Source organism: Triticum urartu, chromosome 6A (assembly GCF_056163025.1).
Source record: "Triticum urartu cultivar PI428250 chromosome 6A, HENAU_Tu73, whole genome shotgun sequence".
Classification (NCBI taxonomy): domain Eukaryota; kingdom Viridiplantae; phylum Streptophyta; class Magnoliopsida; order Poales; family Poaceae; genus Triticum; species Triticum urartu.
This window is the reverse complement of record NC_141878.1, coordinates 419,444,637-419,461,544: the sequence shown is the minus strand read 5'-3', so window position 1 is coordinate 419,461,544 and position 16,908 is coordinate 419,444,637.

The following is a 16,908-nucleotide window of genomic DNA, read 5'->3' as shown; positions in this document are numbered from 1 at the left end:
GACACTAAAGCCGAATAGACTAAAGGCTGAAAATTCGGTCCTCTGTACGGTCCCGAGGTGTGAAGATTCAAAATTAGTTCGGTGGTCTCGGTTTCCACATAGGATTGACCGAAATGACCGAATATACCAAAATGCTATGCATTGGCCCAAATAGACTAACAAAGCTCAACAACCCATGTGACCCAATTAAATACACAACGTATTGGATCGTAAAAAAAGAACGCACAACCCACCCTTGCTGCACAAAAGCAACAACGAGGAAAACTTTTGGTCCCCCATTCCTAACCTAGCCGCCATAGGTGTTTCTCTCCTTGAATCTTGGTCTCATCCCCAGCCGGCAGTGGAACACGGCAGACAACACCGACAGTGGAGGAGGCGCAACCGCCCGGCAGCCAGCACCAGCAGTGGAGGTGGCCCGACCGTCTGGCAACTAGCACCCAATGCATGAATGCCTTATGTCTTCCCTTCCTTAGTGTCTCCTGTTTCTTTGTTGACTGCATCTTCTTCTCTTACTAATCTCCTTTAACATCCCATTGGGATTATCTTTTGGTGGATTCACATCCTCATAAGGACACATGAGAATTTCTTGCCTATCCGATCTATTTTTGCTTCCTATATTTCTTCCACAACTCAAATTTTCAGAAAACTTTTGCAGTTTCCTTGCTGTCAAGCAAGATCGGTTTCGTTCAGAGTTAAACCAAGGACCAAACCGATTTTCAGTTCATCGAACCCTCGGTTAGGAGTTCCTCAACTGACCGATCGGTCATGTTTATTTGAAAACCGAATTTCTCAATAACCCGAGGAACTGAACCGATCGGTTCGGTTGGACCGAATGCCCAGGCCTACTTGCGGTGCTCAATCTCAGTGATAGAAGGAGACATGACACTCATGTATCGTTGCTATTAAGGGTAACAAGACGGTGTTTATTCATATGTGAGTTTATCTTGTCTACATCGTGTCATCTTGCTTTAGGCATTACTCCGTTCTTTCTTGAACTTAATACACTAGATGCATGCTGGATAGCGGTCGATGTGTGGAGTAATAGTAGTAGATGCGGGCAAGAGTCGGTGTACTAATCTTAGACGTGATGCCTATATACATGATCATTGCCTTGGATATCGTCATAATTATTTTCTTTTCTATCAATTGCCCAATAGTAATTTGTTTACCCACCATGTGTTATTTCTTTGAGAGAAGCCTCTAGTGAAATCTACGGCCTCCGGGTCTATTTCTATCATATTATTTTGTAGGATCGAATATGTCTAGAGGGGTATGATTAGACTACTTGACCAAATAAAAATCTTTCTTTTTCCCAATTTTAGCTATTGGCAGATTTTATCAATTAGCACAAGTCAAACAATCAACCTACACATGCAATTCTAAGAGTATAGCAGCAGAATGTAAAACATTGCATATGAAGGCAAAGGGAAGGGTTTGGAGAAGGCAAATGCAATGGAGACACGAAGATTTTTGGCGTGGTTCCAATAGGTGGTTCTATCATACATCCACATCGATGGAGACTTCAACCCACGATGGGTACTGGCTGCATGAGTCCACGAAGGGCTCCACCCACGAAGAAGCAACCTTGTCTATCCTACCATGGCCATCGTCCATGAAGGACTTGCCTCACTCGGGTAGATCTTCACGAAGTAGGCGATCTCCTTGCCCTTACAAACTTCTTGGTTCAACTCCACATCACGAGGAGGCTCCCAAGCGACACCTAACCAATCTAGGAGACACCACTCTCAAAAAGGTAATAGACGGTGTGTTGATGATGAACTCCTCGCTCTTGTCCTTCAAATGATAGTCTTCCAACCACTCAAGTCTTTCTCACAAATTTGGATATGGTGGAAAACGGATTTGAGTGGAAAGCAACTTGGGAAAGGCTAGAGATCAAGGTTTAAATGGTAGGAATGGAATCTCTTGATCTCAACACATGAGTAGGTGGTTCTCTCTCAGAAAATAAATGATGGAAGTGTAGGCATGTTCTGATGGCTCTCTCACTTATGTAGATGGGTGTGGAGGGGTATATATAGCCTCCACACAAAATCCAACCGTTACACACATTTGACTCATCTCGGTGGGACCGAATAGTGAAACTTGGTGGCACCGATCAGTTCAAAAATGTGAATGTTAGGAATCTCGGTGGGACCGTCTGGAACAACTCGGTGGGACCGATGTGCTAGGGCTTAGGGAAAAACTTGTCTCGGTGGCACCGATTGCATCAACTCGGTGAGACCGGAATGAAGCAATAAGGCAACAAAGAGTTGGTCAAGCCATCTCAGTGAGACCGATTCAATTCTCGGTGAGACCAAAATAATTGCAACAGACAACAGAGACTTGGCAAGGCCATCTCGGTGAGACCGAGATCCGTATCGGTGAGACCGAATTGTTAGGGTTTAGATAATGGCTATGTCATAAGAACTCGGTGGTGCCGGATAGAAAGAATAGGTGGGGCCGAGTTAGAGTTTAGGGTTTAGAGAGGGGTTGAGGGTTTTGAAGCAATATCACTAAGCACTTGAACAACTAGATCATTAAGCAACACCTAATCCCCTTTTAATCGTATTGGCTTTCTATGGACTCAATGCGATCCTGGATCACTAAATAGAAATGAAAAGTCATGTGCTTTTGCCAATATTTGTCCTTAGCATTTTTAAGGGGTTCCACATCCTCTTGTCCTTGCCATGCCATAATTTAACTTTTTGTGAAATATACTAGATAAAACTATTAGTCCAACAAAAGGTATGTTGAGATTAATTACCAAAATCATCCAGAGACCACTTGCGCTTTCATATTTTCAGATATATTAAACAAAAAAAATACAAAATTACCTTACTGCAATTTATTTACTTTTATTTTATTCGCATCTATCAATCTATCTATTTATTAAATCTCAATACCGTTGAGGGATTGACAACCCCTTTACGCGTTGGGTTGAAGTATTTGTTGTTTGTGTGCAGGTGCTGTTTACATAGTGTTGTTTGGTTCTCTTAATGGATTGATAATCTTGGTTTCATAACTGAGGGAAATACTTACCTCTGCTGTGCTGCATCATCCTCTCCTCTTTGGGGAAATACCAACGCGGATCACAAGTAGCAAGGATACAAAAGAATAGTAGTTTGATGTAAGAATATGGTGTGATTGGCAGATGTAGTATGTACAATAATAGGAAGGCGTTTCATATTCACATGTATAATGTGTAACCTAAGGAGATGCAATTTAACAAATGAGAGGCAATACAAGCTAGGCGCCTTATGCAACATGCAACCAGATATCACACTGCCATGTTAGGGCAAGCACCTGGGGTTGTGGAGTAGGGCAGATGATATTTGGAACTTGCAGTGCAGTAGGAGTAGCAGGAGAATCTGCAGAGATCATCTATTTCGATCACTCCAGAGGACCACCACCATCTCGTGCGTTCATTCTTTTAGACTTTGCCTTGTCAAATCAAACCCATAAGAAAAAGGAATGGAATTCGCTCTTCCAAATTCATTGATGCATGATACTAATGAACACTACTTTTACGTAAGGCAACCACATTATAGGAGGATGGAATATGTACGAAAAACGCTAAGTAGAAGGCATCTCAAAAAATTAGAAGCAATGCAAACTAGACACATATGAAATATCCAACCAAAGTCACTCTATCAGGTTAAAAGTGTCTCATCACAAGTGGCATTTTCAATAAATTATAGGTAGTACATTTTCAGGGGGATAGACCCCGGGTAGCCTCATCCAAACCTAATGACATTTCAAGACATCAGGGATCGCAAAGCCCCTCACACCTTTTGGACGCGCGACTGGTCCCTAGGGCTAGTTAGGACCAAGCGGCGGCTTCCAGAAGACGGCGCACCCTTAGAAGGCAGCTCCGAGGGGAGGCCGGCTCCCAGCTGATGGCCCATTCTCCCCTCAGAGTCTGCACTCACCTGCTCTGACGAGACGGGGGGTGGCTGCAGAGCCACCTGATACGTCTCCAACGTATCCATAATTTTTGATTGCTCCATGCTATATTATCTACTGTTTTAGGCAATATTGGGCTTTATTATCCACTTTTATATTATTTTTGGGACTAACCTATTAACCGAAGCCCAGCCCAAATTTGCTGTTTTATGCCTATTTTAGTGTTTCGAAGAAAAGGAATATCAAACGGAGTCCAAACAGAAAAATCCTTTTTGGAACGTGATTTTTCTCACCGGATAAGACCCAGAGAACTTGGAGTGCACGTCAGAAGATACGGGAGCTGCCCACGAGGGTGGGGGGCGCGCCCACCCCCCTGCCTCGTGGGGCCCCCGTGGCTCCCCCGACGTACTTCCGGCTCCTATATATTCCCATATACCCTAAAAACATCAGAACGGAGATTAGATCGGGAGTTCCACCGCCGCAAGCCTCTATAGCCACCAAAAACCAATCGGGACCCTGTTCCGGCACCCTGCCGGAGGGTGGAACCCTCACCGGTGGCCATCTTCATCATCCCGGCGCTCTCCATGACGAGGAGGGAGTAGTTCACCCTCGGGGCTGAGCGTATGTACCAGTAGCTATGTGTTTGATCTCTCTCTCTCTCTCTCTCTCTCTCTCGTGTTCTTGATTAGCACGATTTTGATGTATCGCGAGCTTTGCTATTATAGTGGGATCTTATGTTTCTTCTCCCCCTCTTCTCTCTTGTAATGGATTGAGTTTCCCCTTTGAAGTTATTTTATCGGATTGAGTCTTTAAAGATTTGAGAACACTTGATGTATGTCTTGCCGTGCGTATCTGTGGTGACAATGGGATACCATGTGCCACTTGATGTATGTTTTGGTGATCAACTTGCGGGTTCCGCCCATGAACCTATGCATAGGGGTTGGCACACGTTTTCGTCGTGATTCTCCGGTAGAAACTTTGGGCACTCTTTGAGGTTCTATGTGTTGGTTTGAGTAGATGAATTGAGATTGTGTGATGCATATCGTATAATCATCCCACGGATACTTGAGGTGACATTGGAGTATCTAGGTGACATTAGGGTTTTGGTTGATTTGTGTCTTAAGGTGTTATTCTAGTACGAACTCTAGGGCTGTTTGTGACACTTATAGGAATAGCCCAACGGATTGATTGGAAAGAATAACTTTGAGGTGGTTTCGTACCCTACCATAATCTCTTCGTTTGTTCTCCGCTATTAGTGACTTTGGAGTGACTCTTTGTTGCATGTTGAGGGATAGTTATGTGATCCAACTATGTTATTATTGTTGAGAGGACTTGCACTAGTGAAAGTATGAACCCTAGGCCTTGTTTCCTATCATTGCAATACCGTTTACACTCACTTTTACCGCTCGCTACCTTGCTGTTTTTATATTTTCAGTTTACAAAAACCTATATCTACCATCCATATTGCACTTGTATCACCATCTCTTCGCCGAACTAGTGCACCTATACAATTTACCATTGTATTGGGTGTGTTTGGGACACAAGAGACTCTTTGTTATTTGGTTGCAGGGTTGCTTGAGAGAGGCCATCTTCATCCTACGCCTCCCACGGATTGATAAACCTTAGGTCATCCACTTGAGGGAAATTTGCTACTGTCCTACAAAACTCTGCACTTGGAGGCCCAACAACGTCTACAAGAAGAAGGTTGCGTAGTAGACATCAAGCTCTTTTCTGGCGCCGTTGCCGGGGAGGCTAGGTAAGTGAAGGTATATCTTTAGATCTTGCAATCGAATCTTTTTGTTTCTTGTTTTAGCACTAGTCTAGTTTATAAAAGAAAACTACCAAAAAAATGGAATTGAGTTTGCCACATACGCTTCACCTTTTTAATATCTTTCGTGAGTATGATGGAAAAGAAAATTGTGCCAAAGTGTTAGAAGAAGAAATCTATAAAATGTTTGGCACAAAATATTTGAGTGATGAGCATGATTGCAATGTTGTTAGTATGAATTCCTTGAATATCCATGATCCTAATGATATGCAAAGCCACAAGCTTGGGGAAGCTATGTTTGATGAAGATGATATTTTTTGTCCCCCAAGCTTTGATGAGCAAAATTACTATGATGAAAGCATGCCTCCTATCTATGATGATTATTGTGATGACACGTATGCTTTAAAGAATAATGATAACCATGAAACTTTTCATCTTGATCTTAATTTTCAATCACATGATAGTTATTTTGTTGAGTTTGCTCCCACTATTATTCATGAGAAGAATTTTTCTTATGTGGAGAGTAGTAAAATTTATATGCAAGTAGATCATGAAAAGAATGCTTTAGGTGCTGGTTATATTGTTGAATTCATTCATGATGCTACTGAAAATTATTATGAGGGAGGAACATATACTTGTAGGAATTGAAATAATATCAAGTTTCCTCTCTATGTGCTTAAAGTTTTGAAGTTATGCTTGCTTTACCTTCCTATGCAAGTTGATTATTGTTCTCATAAGTTGTTTGCTAACAAAATCCCTATGCATAGGAAGTGGGTTAGGCTTAAATGTGCTAGTCATATTCTTCATGATGCTCTCTTTATGTTTCAATCTTTATCTTTTATGTGAGCATCATTGAAATCATCATGCCTAGCTAGGGGCGTTAAACGATAGCGCTTGTTGGGAGGCAACCCAATTTTATTTTATTTTCTTGCCTTTTGGTTCTGTTTAGGAATAAATAATCCATCTAGCTTCTGTTTACATGTGGTTTTATGTTTTAATTAGTGTTTGTGCCAAGTAGAACCTTTGGGAAGACTTGGGTGAAGTCTTTATGATCATGCTGTAAAAAACAGAAACTTTAGCGCTCACGAGATTAGCTAGAACTTTTTACTGGAGAGTGATATTTAGTTGATTATTTTTGAAGATGATTACTAGACAAATTCCTCAGGTCCACCAATTTATTTTAGAATTTTTGGAGGTCCATAAGTTTGCGTTAGTTACAGATTGCTACAGACTGTTCTGTTTTTGACAGATTCTGTTTTTCGTGTGTTGTTTGCTTATTTTGATGCATCTATGGCTAGTAAAATAGTTTATAAACCATAGAGAAGTTGGAATACAGTAGGTTTAACACCAATATAAATAAAGAATGAGTTCATTACATTACTTTGAAGTGGTGTTTTGTTTTCTTTCGCTAATGGAGCTTACGAGTTTTCTGTTAAGTTTTGTGTTGTGAAGTTTTCAAGTTTTGGGTAAAGATTCGATAGACTATGGAATAAGGAGTGGTAAGAGCCTAAGCTTGGGGATTCCCAAGGCACCCCAAGGTAACATTCAAGGATAACCAAGAGCCTAAGCTTGGGCATGCCCCGGAAGGCATCCCCTCTTTCGTCTTCGTTCATCGGTAACTTTACTTGGAGCTATATTTTTATTCTCCACATGATATGTGTTTTGCTTGGAGCGTCATTTTATTTTCTTTTTCTTTGCTTGCTGTTTGAATAAAGTACCAAGTTCTGAAATTCTTAAATGTTAGATAGTCTTCACATGGTTGCATAATTATTCGACTACTCATTGATCTTCACTCATATCCTTCGGAGTAGTTTGTTGTTTGCTCTAGTGCTTCACTTATATCTTTTAGAGCATGGTATTAGTTGTATTTTGAAGAAATAGATGAACTCTCATGCTTCACTTATATTATTTTGAGAGTCTTAAATAGCATGGTAATTTGCTTAAAGTCCTAATATTCTAGGCATACAAGACTAATAAAAGAAAAATTCTTATGAGTGTGTTGAATACTAAGAAAAGATTGAAGCATGATAATTGTTTTGAGATATGGAGGTGATAATATTAGAGTCATGCTAGTTGAGCAGTTGTGAATTTAAAGAATACTTGTGTTGAAGTTTGTGATTCCCGTAGCATGCACGTATGGTGAACCGTTATGTGATGAAGTCGGAGCATGATTTATTTATTGATTGTCTTCCTTATGAGTGGCGGTCGGGGACGAGCGATGGTCTTTTCCTACCAATCTATCCCCCTAGGAGCATGCGCGTAATACTTTGCTTTGATAACTTCTAGATTTTTGCAATAAGTATATGAGTTCTTCATGACTAATGTTGAGTCCATGGATTATATGCACTTTCCTCCCTTCCACCATTGCTAGCCTCTCTAATACCGCGCACCTTTCGCCGGTATCATACACCCACCATATACCTTCCTCAAAATAGCCACCATACCTACCTATCATGGCATTTCCATAGCCATTCCGAGATATATTGCCATGCAATTTTCCACCGTTCCGTTTATTATGACACGCTCCATCATTGTCATATTGCTAGCATGATCATGTAGTTGACATCGTATTTGTGGCAAAGCCACCGTTCATAATTCTTTCATACATGTCACTCTTGATTCATTGCACATCCCGGTACACCGCCGGAGGCATTCATGTAGAGTCATATTTTTTTCTAAGTATTGAGTTGTAATTCTTGAGTTGTAAGTAAATAAAAGTGTGATGATCATCATTATTAGAGCATTGTCCCAGTGAGGAAAGGATGATGGAGACTATGATTCCCCCACAAGTCGGGATGAGACTCCGGACGAAAAATAAAAAAGAAGAAGAGAAAAGGCCCAAATAAAAAATAAAAAAATAAAAAAATGATAGAAAAAGAGAGAAGGGACAATGCTACTATCCTTTTACCACACTTTTGCTTCAAAGTAGCACCATGATCTTTATGATAGAGAGTCTCCTATGTTGTCACTTTCATATACTAGTGGGAATTTTTCATTACAGAACTTGGCTTGTATATTCCAATGATGGGCTTCCACAAATTGCCCTAGGTCTTCATGAGCAAGCGAGTTGGATGCACATCCACTTAGTTTCTTTTGTTGAGCTTTCATATACTTATAGCTCTAGTGCATCCGTTGCATGGCAATCCTTACTCACTCACAGTGATATCTATTAATGGGCATCTCCATAGCCCGTTGATACGCCTAGTTGATGTGAGACTATCTTCCCCTATTTTTGTCTTCTCCACAACCACCATTCTGTTCCACATATAGTGCTATATCCATGGCTCACACTCATGTATTGCGTGAAGATTGAAAAAGTTTTGAAAATGTTAAAGTATGAAACAATTGCTTGGCTTGTCATCGGGGTTGTGCATGATTTAAATGCTTTGTGTGGTGAAGATGGAGCATAGCCAGACTATATGATTTTGTAGGGATAACTTTCTTTGGCCATGTTATTTTGAGAAGGCATGATTGCTTTGATTAGTATGCTTGAAGTATTATTATTTTTATGTCAATATTAAACTTTTTTCTTGAATCTTTCGAATCTGAATATTCATATCACAAGTGAGAAGAATTACAATGAAATTATGCCAACTAGCATTCCACATCAAAAATTATCTTTTTTATCATTTACCTACTCGAGGACGAGCAGGAATTAAGCTTGGGGATGCTTGATACGTCTCCAACGTATCTATAATTTTTGATTGCTCCATGCTATATTATCTACTGCTAAGGCAATATTGGGCTTTATTATCCACTTTTATATTATTTTTGGGACTAACCTATTAACCGGAGGCCTAGCCCAGATTTGCTGTTTTATGCCTATTTCAGTGTTTCGAAGAAAAGGAATATCAAACGGAGTCCAAACAGAAAAAATCCTTTTTGGAACGTGATTTTCTCACCGGATAAGACCCAGGGAACTTGGAGTGCACGTCAGAAGATACGGGAGCTGCCCACGAGGGTGGGGGGCGCGCCCACCCCCTGCCTCATGGGGCCCTCGTGGCTCCCCCAATGTACTTCCAGCTCCTATACATTCCCATATACCCTAAAAACATCAGAACGGAGATTAGATCGGAGTTCCGCCGCCGCAAGCCTCTGTAGCCACCAAAAACCAATCGGGACCCTGTTCCGGCACCCTGCCGGAGGGGGGAACCCTCACCGGTGGCCATCTTCATCATCCCGGCGCTCTCCATGATGAGGAGGGAGTAGTTCACCCTCGGGGCTGAGGGTATGTACCAGTAGCTATGTGTTTGATCTCTCTCTCTCTCTCTCGTGTTCTTGATTTGGCACAATCTTGATGTATCGCGAGCTTTGCTATTATAGTTGGATCTTATGTTTCTTCTCCCCCTCTTCTCTCTTGTAATGGATTGAGTTTCCCCTTTGAAGTTATTTTATCGGACTGAGTCTTTAAAGATTTGAGAACACTTGATGTATGTCTTGCCATGCGTATCTGTGGTGACAATGGGATACCATGTGCCGCTTGATGTATGTTTTGGTGATCAACTTGCGGGTTCCGCCCATGAACCTAGGCATAGGGGTTGGCACACGTTTTTGTCGTGATTCTTCGGTAGAAACTTTGGGCACTCTTTGAGGTTCTATGTGTTGGTTTGAGTAGATGAATTGAGATTGTGTGATGCATATCGTATAATCATACCCACGGATACTTGAGGTGACATTAGAGTATCTAGGTGACATTAGGGTTTTGGTTGATTTGTGTCTTAAGGTGTTATTATAGTACGAACTCTAGGGCTGTTTGTGACACTTATAGGAATAGCCCAACGGATTTATTGGAAAGAATAACTTTGAGGTGGTTTCGTACCCTACCATAATCTGTTCGTTTGTTCTCCACTATTAGTGACTTTGGAGTGACTCTTTGTTGCATGTTGAGGGATAGTTATGTGATCCAACTATGTTATTATTGTTGAGAGGACTTGCACTAGTGAAAGTATGAACCCTAGGCCTTGTTTCCTATCATTGCAATACCGTTTACACTCACTTTTACCGCTCGCTACCTTGCTGTTTTTATATTTTCAGTTTACAAAAACCTATATCTACCATCCATATTGCACTTGTATCACCATCTCTTTGCCTAACTAGTGCACCTATACAATTTACCATTGTATTGGGTGTGTTGGGGACACAAGAGACTCTTTGTTATTTGGTTGCAGGGTTGCTTGAGAGAGACCATATTCATCCTACGCCTCCCACGGATTGATAAACCTTAGGTCATCCACTTGAGGGAAATTTGCTACTGTCCTACAAAACTCTGCACTTGGAGGCCCAACAACGTCTACAAGAAGAAGGTTGCGTAGTAGACATCACCACCCACTCCCTTGAATCCCGAAAGAGCATGGCTATAGTGTGAGCTGACCAAGCGGCCACCTACCCGTCTGGCACAGGACTGTAGCCATGCGACTCGTGACACGACCCTCATCAGCAAGGTATGGTACGGCCCGCAGGCGACCAACCCTACCTGTCCGTGAGCTACCAGAATACGACACACCCCTAGAAGGCGGTGTTGAGGGGCGGGCCAGCTCCCAGCAGCCGGACCCTTCCCTCCCCTCGGAGTCCACACTCACCCACTATGACAAGACGGAGCGTGGCTACAGTGTGTGCTGACCAAGCGGCCACCAGCCCCTCCTGATGTGGGACTATAGCCATACGACTCCCGATGAAGCCTCCATCATCAAGGACAGAGCTACAATGAAAGGCAGTCAGCATGGCCCGCAGGCGGCGGGCCCTACCTATCGGCCGGATTCTCGACAGCCGGCGGGGCCCTCCAAGGGCGGGCCCCAGTAGCCGGTGGAGAACTCGGCGACCCTAGACACTAACGTCTGGGTCCTACATCCAGCCGTATTACCATTGTACCCCTGGGGGGTTGGCATATAAAACCCCCTAGGGCTCACCCATGCAAAGGGTTCAACCTTCATTCCCATACATCACCATAGCTAGGGGAAGAGAGCTTGCCCTACCCTTCTTCCTCCACTAGCAACATAGCTCAAGGAGCAACCTTGTGCATCTTTGATCTTAGTCATCATAGCAGGAGTAGGGGTTTTCTCTCTCCGGAGAGCCCCGAACCTGGGTACGTCTCATGTGCCTTCGAGCTTGTGCTCACTCTCGCTTCTGGAACCCGATGGCGTCCCTATGGCTCCACCCATGATAAGCCACCCCCTGGCATCTGACGTGAGATTACCACAACAGTTGGCGCCCACCGTGGGGCCATCCGCGGTCTCGGCTGGAATTGTGTTCCGGACGGGAACCATTCTTCCTTCCGGTGAGTGCGTCGCATCTGGCTTGATCAACTGGCCCGATGTGTTCGTTTGCGCCTACACCAGCGCATCGCCTGACGCGGGAGCCGTCTACCCCGCGAGCTGCCTCGTCGACCTCTTCGGGAAGCTCAGCCTCTCCGACGTGGTCGCCCCCGACGTGGAAGCCATCTGCTCCGTGGACTGCCTCACCGAGCTCTTCAAGAAGCTCACCCTCTCCGATGCAGCTGCCACCGACGAGTTCCCTGGCGACGTGCTGGACATCGACAACCCACTCCCTCCTGTCTCCTGCGACAACTCTGCTGACGCGCTCGATGTTGGCATCGTCGTGGAGGTGATGGTCACTGGCTATAGCCAGGAATCCGACGGGGCCGTCCAGGACCCATTGCGAGCGGCAATGCAGAGCCTGGCCACTCCCGTCACTGCCAACGCTGATGGGGCGGCACTGGAGGAGAACCGTGTCAAGCTCCTTGACAGCACCAGCAAGATTGCGGCCATGCAACGCCGCGCTGAGGCCAACCAGCGTGAGATTGACCACATAACGGGCGGCACGCCGGCTGCTGCTGAGCCCAGCCAGGCTGGCACTATCCAGCAACGCGGCGTGGCTATAGCCAGCATGCTGGGAGTCAGACGTCCGATCTACAACACCCCCGTGCAGAACGTGTGCACTGCAAGGCGGCGGTAGAAGAGCTCGAGAACCTGGAGGGCGACGAGTGGTGCAGCCAGATGGAGCGCCTCCAGGAGCTCCTCAACGCTGCGAACACACAGTAAGACGCATGCAACCGCGTGGTGTGGTGGGAGCCGGCTAGCAGGCCAACCTCCCAGAGAAAACCCCCCCGCCTCGCCACGAGAGTGAAGCGACCTCCCGGTCCCCAAGTGGCCGCGACCGTGGCCAGCGGAACCCGGAGCCGGCTGCTAGCCGCAGCCGGTTCTCCCATGAGACGACAGTGAACAACCGGCAAGTTCCCCTAAGGATGGAAGGCCGGTGCCAGAAGGATGAACGTCTGCTTCCTCCCCGCAGGGAGAGGCGGGCTTCTTCGGCGCCGGTTGACCACCCGAATCTGGAAGGCCGGCTAGGCCCCCGAGAAGCAGTCGGCGAGAATGACGCTCGCCACCGGGTCGAGCGGCTGGCTCGGTCCCTGGCAGTATAGGACGAGGAGACGATCGGCCCGACCTACTTCAGCCCCCGCATCCGCGACGAGCCCTTCCCCGAAGGGTTCACACTCCCTCGCGACAGTTCCAAGTATACCGGCTCCCTGAAGCCGGAGGACTAGCTGGCCGACTACACCACAACAGTCAGCATAGCAAACGACAACAAGCGAGTTGCCATGAAGTATGTTCTGCTCATGGTCCAGGGCACGACCTGGACATGGCCGAACAACCTCAAGCCCAATAGCATCAATAGCTGGTTGGACTTCACCGACGTCTTCATCCGCAACTTTACCAGCACCTACAAGCGCCCCCAAGCACCGCCAGCTGTCCATGTGCGTTCAGGGTCCGAGTGAGTCCACCCGCAACTACCTGACGCGCTGGGCTGAGTTGCACAACTCCTGCGAAGGGGCCCATGAGGTGAAGGCCATCGAGTACTCCACCGCCGGGTGCAGAGAGGGCACCCTGCTCAAGCACAAGCTTCTGTGCGATGAGCCAGCTACCTTGGATGAGGTCCTGGTTGTGGCAGACAACACTACAAAAAAAATACACTTCCGTGATGATACGTGTTTGTCACAGTAGGTCGCGTTTTTTTTCATGCATGTACATCCATGACAAATTTATGACAGAATCAAGATAGTCATACCTGTGCTGTCGTAGAAGTGTTCCATGACATTACCAAAATTATCATCACGGAAGTGTCCATTTCCATGACGATAAATCGCGCGTCACAGAAGTGCTTTTATCAAGGGTGACCGACACGTGGCATCCACCGTAACAGAACGCCGTTAAGCTATCGGGTCGGGTTTTGAATCTGATAACCCGTTAACAGCCCCGACCAATGGGGATTTTCCACGTGTAAAATCATCATTGGCTGGAGGAGACACGTGTCAGGTCCGCGTTGGCACAAGTGTCACTCATCCAATGGGCGAGACGTGCCTATGATATGTTGACACATGGACCGACCCATCAAGTTTAAATGGGCTGGCCCAACTGAAGGCCCACAAGATTTTGCGGACCATAATGGGCTAGCCCAGCTAAAGGCTCACGAGATTTTGCGGACCATAATGGGCTGGCCCAGCTAGAGGCCCACAAGATTTTGCGGGCCATAATGGGCCGGCCCAGGTAAAGGCCCACAAGATTTTTATGTGCCATAATGGGCCGGCCCAGGTAAAGGCCCACAAGATTCTTGCGGATCATAATGGGCCGGCCCAGCTAAAGGCCCACGCGATTTCGCCGACATTAATGGGCCGGCCCAGCTGTAGGCCCATAAGATTTTGAGGACCCTAGTAGGCCGGCCCATTAACTGGCTGCCATGTTTTGGGCCAAATGCCGGCCCATATTTGATCCGGTCCATTAATGGCCTGCCCAGCTCCGGGCCTAATAGTGACCCATATGAGATCCGACCCGTTAAAAGCCTACCACGTTCTGGACCAAATTACGGCCCAGATCAGGTCTGACCCTTTAAGAGGCTTTGGGCTCAATTATGGCCCATATCAGATTCGGCCCATCAACTGGACACTATGCTTTTAGGCCCACTTGCTAAAGGCCCACTTAGTAATTCGGCCTGATATTAGTTTTGGCCTGTTAAGGGCCCGTTTAACATTTCGGCCCTATATTAATTTCGGCCTGTTAAAAGCCCATCATATAGTTGGGCCTAACTACGGCCTGGTTTGCATCCGGCCTGCTCGCAGCCGATATCTGATTGGGCCAAACAAGGACTGAGACAATTTTGGCCTGTTAAAAGCCCGTGATTTGATTTGCACAATCATGGGCCGGGGTTCATTTCGGGTTGCTGCCGGCCCGTGAGCTGTTCGGCATGTTTCAGGCCCGCTAAAAACCTGGCCCGTTAGTTTTTTTCAGATAGCGAATGATGGCAGTAACTAGTAGGAATTAAGAACAAACCTACTCCATACAATAAAGAAATTACGACATAGTAACTAAGAATAAACCTACACTATACAATAAAGGATTTAAGGTATATTACATCCACTAGGCATCGAAGTTCACCACCAGTGATCATAAAGCGCAACGAAGAAGTAGATTACAAAAACTGGGCACCATTGCAGCGTAACAAAATAATACTGAATCGGGACCACTTCCAAGACAGTTCAAGAAAGGTTAGCCTTATGGGGGAATTGCTGCGCAAGCTGCCGAGCAAGGCTGTGAGACCGGCCTAGCATGTCGGTCATAGCTTCCAGGTGTAGCTGTTTAGCGATGAGGTTCGCATTGGTGTTCTCCGCAATCTTTCTTAGAGATAGGACTTCAAGTCGAAGTTGAGTTGCAGAATGCCTTTCTGCTAGAACTTGGGACTGAAGAAGTCAAACTGATTCAGACAACGAATTCTGTGAGCTTGTCTGACTGTTAGTCTCAAGTAACTTGAACACTGCATCAAGACAAGACTTTGGGGTTGTCTCGCTATCTTCAAGATGTTTTGCCTTCTTTGCTGCAATATATGTTGGGTTTGTCTCACAGCCTTCAGTAGACTTGTGCATGCCATCAGGCATATCACCCCGAAACAAAGCAGAGAGATGACAGATTTTGCACGTGTATAAACAAAGATGATAACTGTTCTGTCAATTCTATCCAATTTCAAATTAGAAAATAAAGAGTAAGTTCAAAATATCAATAGCATAATTTGGCATTGTTCATAATGCGGGGAGCTTCACCACACTACTGGATTACCATGTCAACATAACAAGCATAGATGAAGGGCAAAGAAAATCATTGTATCTATTTTGGATAATGTGCATGGCATGTTGTTCATATCATCAGCCACATCAGTAAGATAAAACAGGAGATGACAAGGTGCAAACATGGGCTGCTTCACCACACACTGGATTATAGATCCACAAAAACAAGCATACATATAGGAAGTATTCAGTAATGTGCATGGTATGAATAAGGAATTTGGTTTTACAAGTAAAACTTAGAACTTACGGTTCTTACGAACATGCATTTTGGTAGAAACAACAAACTAAACAGCAGTAAACGATAGGGAGTATGAGCAAATTAAACAACAGTTGAGGATAAAGGCTTTAGAAGGACTGACTTACACTAACAGTTAACACGGGCTTTATAATGCCCTTCTCCATGTCAAGGGAAGGATAACTCAAGAATTTCAGCACATAATCTTCTTCATAAGCATTGCCTATACTCTACATTTTGTAGAGAGTAATTATAGATATTATAATAATGGAAGGGATAGAGGATAATGAAGATAATATGCAGATTGATGCTACATAATCAACTACCAATCCCTGGAAGTACAAGCGTTACAGGACAAAATGTACTGACAAGAGCAATGGGCTGCACTTCTGCACTGGCATTGTCTGTGTATTCTACTTGTTGGTAAGATTAAATATAGATCTGATCTTTTTTAGTAAATGGTGGGCGAGGGAGATAAGATGCAGAATGCTACAAAATGAACCAATCCCTCTTCCCATAATACAAGAGTGTTTTGAACACTGGTGTACTGTACAAAACGTTCTTATATTATGGGACGGATGGAGTAGCTGTTAATGTAAGTACAGTGATAGACCACGTTCAGTCCTTACAAGAGGACTGCAGAGCTAAACCTCTTCAAAAGCATTGGGTTGATTCTAAATTTATGTAAGAGTCCATACAAATCTTATAATGTCCACCAAATGGACGATTACGAGGCTAACATGTGCAGTGATGCTACATAATCAAACAACTATGAAAGTAAGTATGGTCATACAGGGCAAGAGGTACTCTCAAGAGCAATGCAGTGTGCAGTATAGTTGCGAGATTTTGTGGTCCCTTGAGAACGAATGTTCTTCTACTAACAGTTTTCCTACAAGT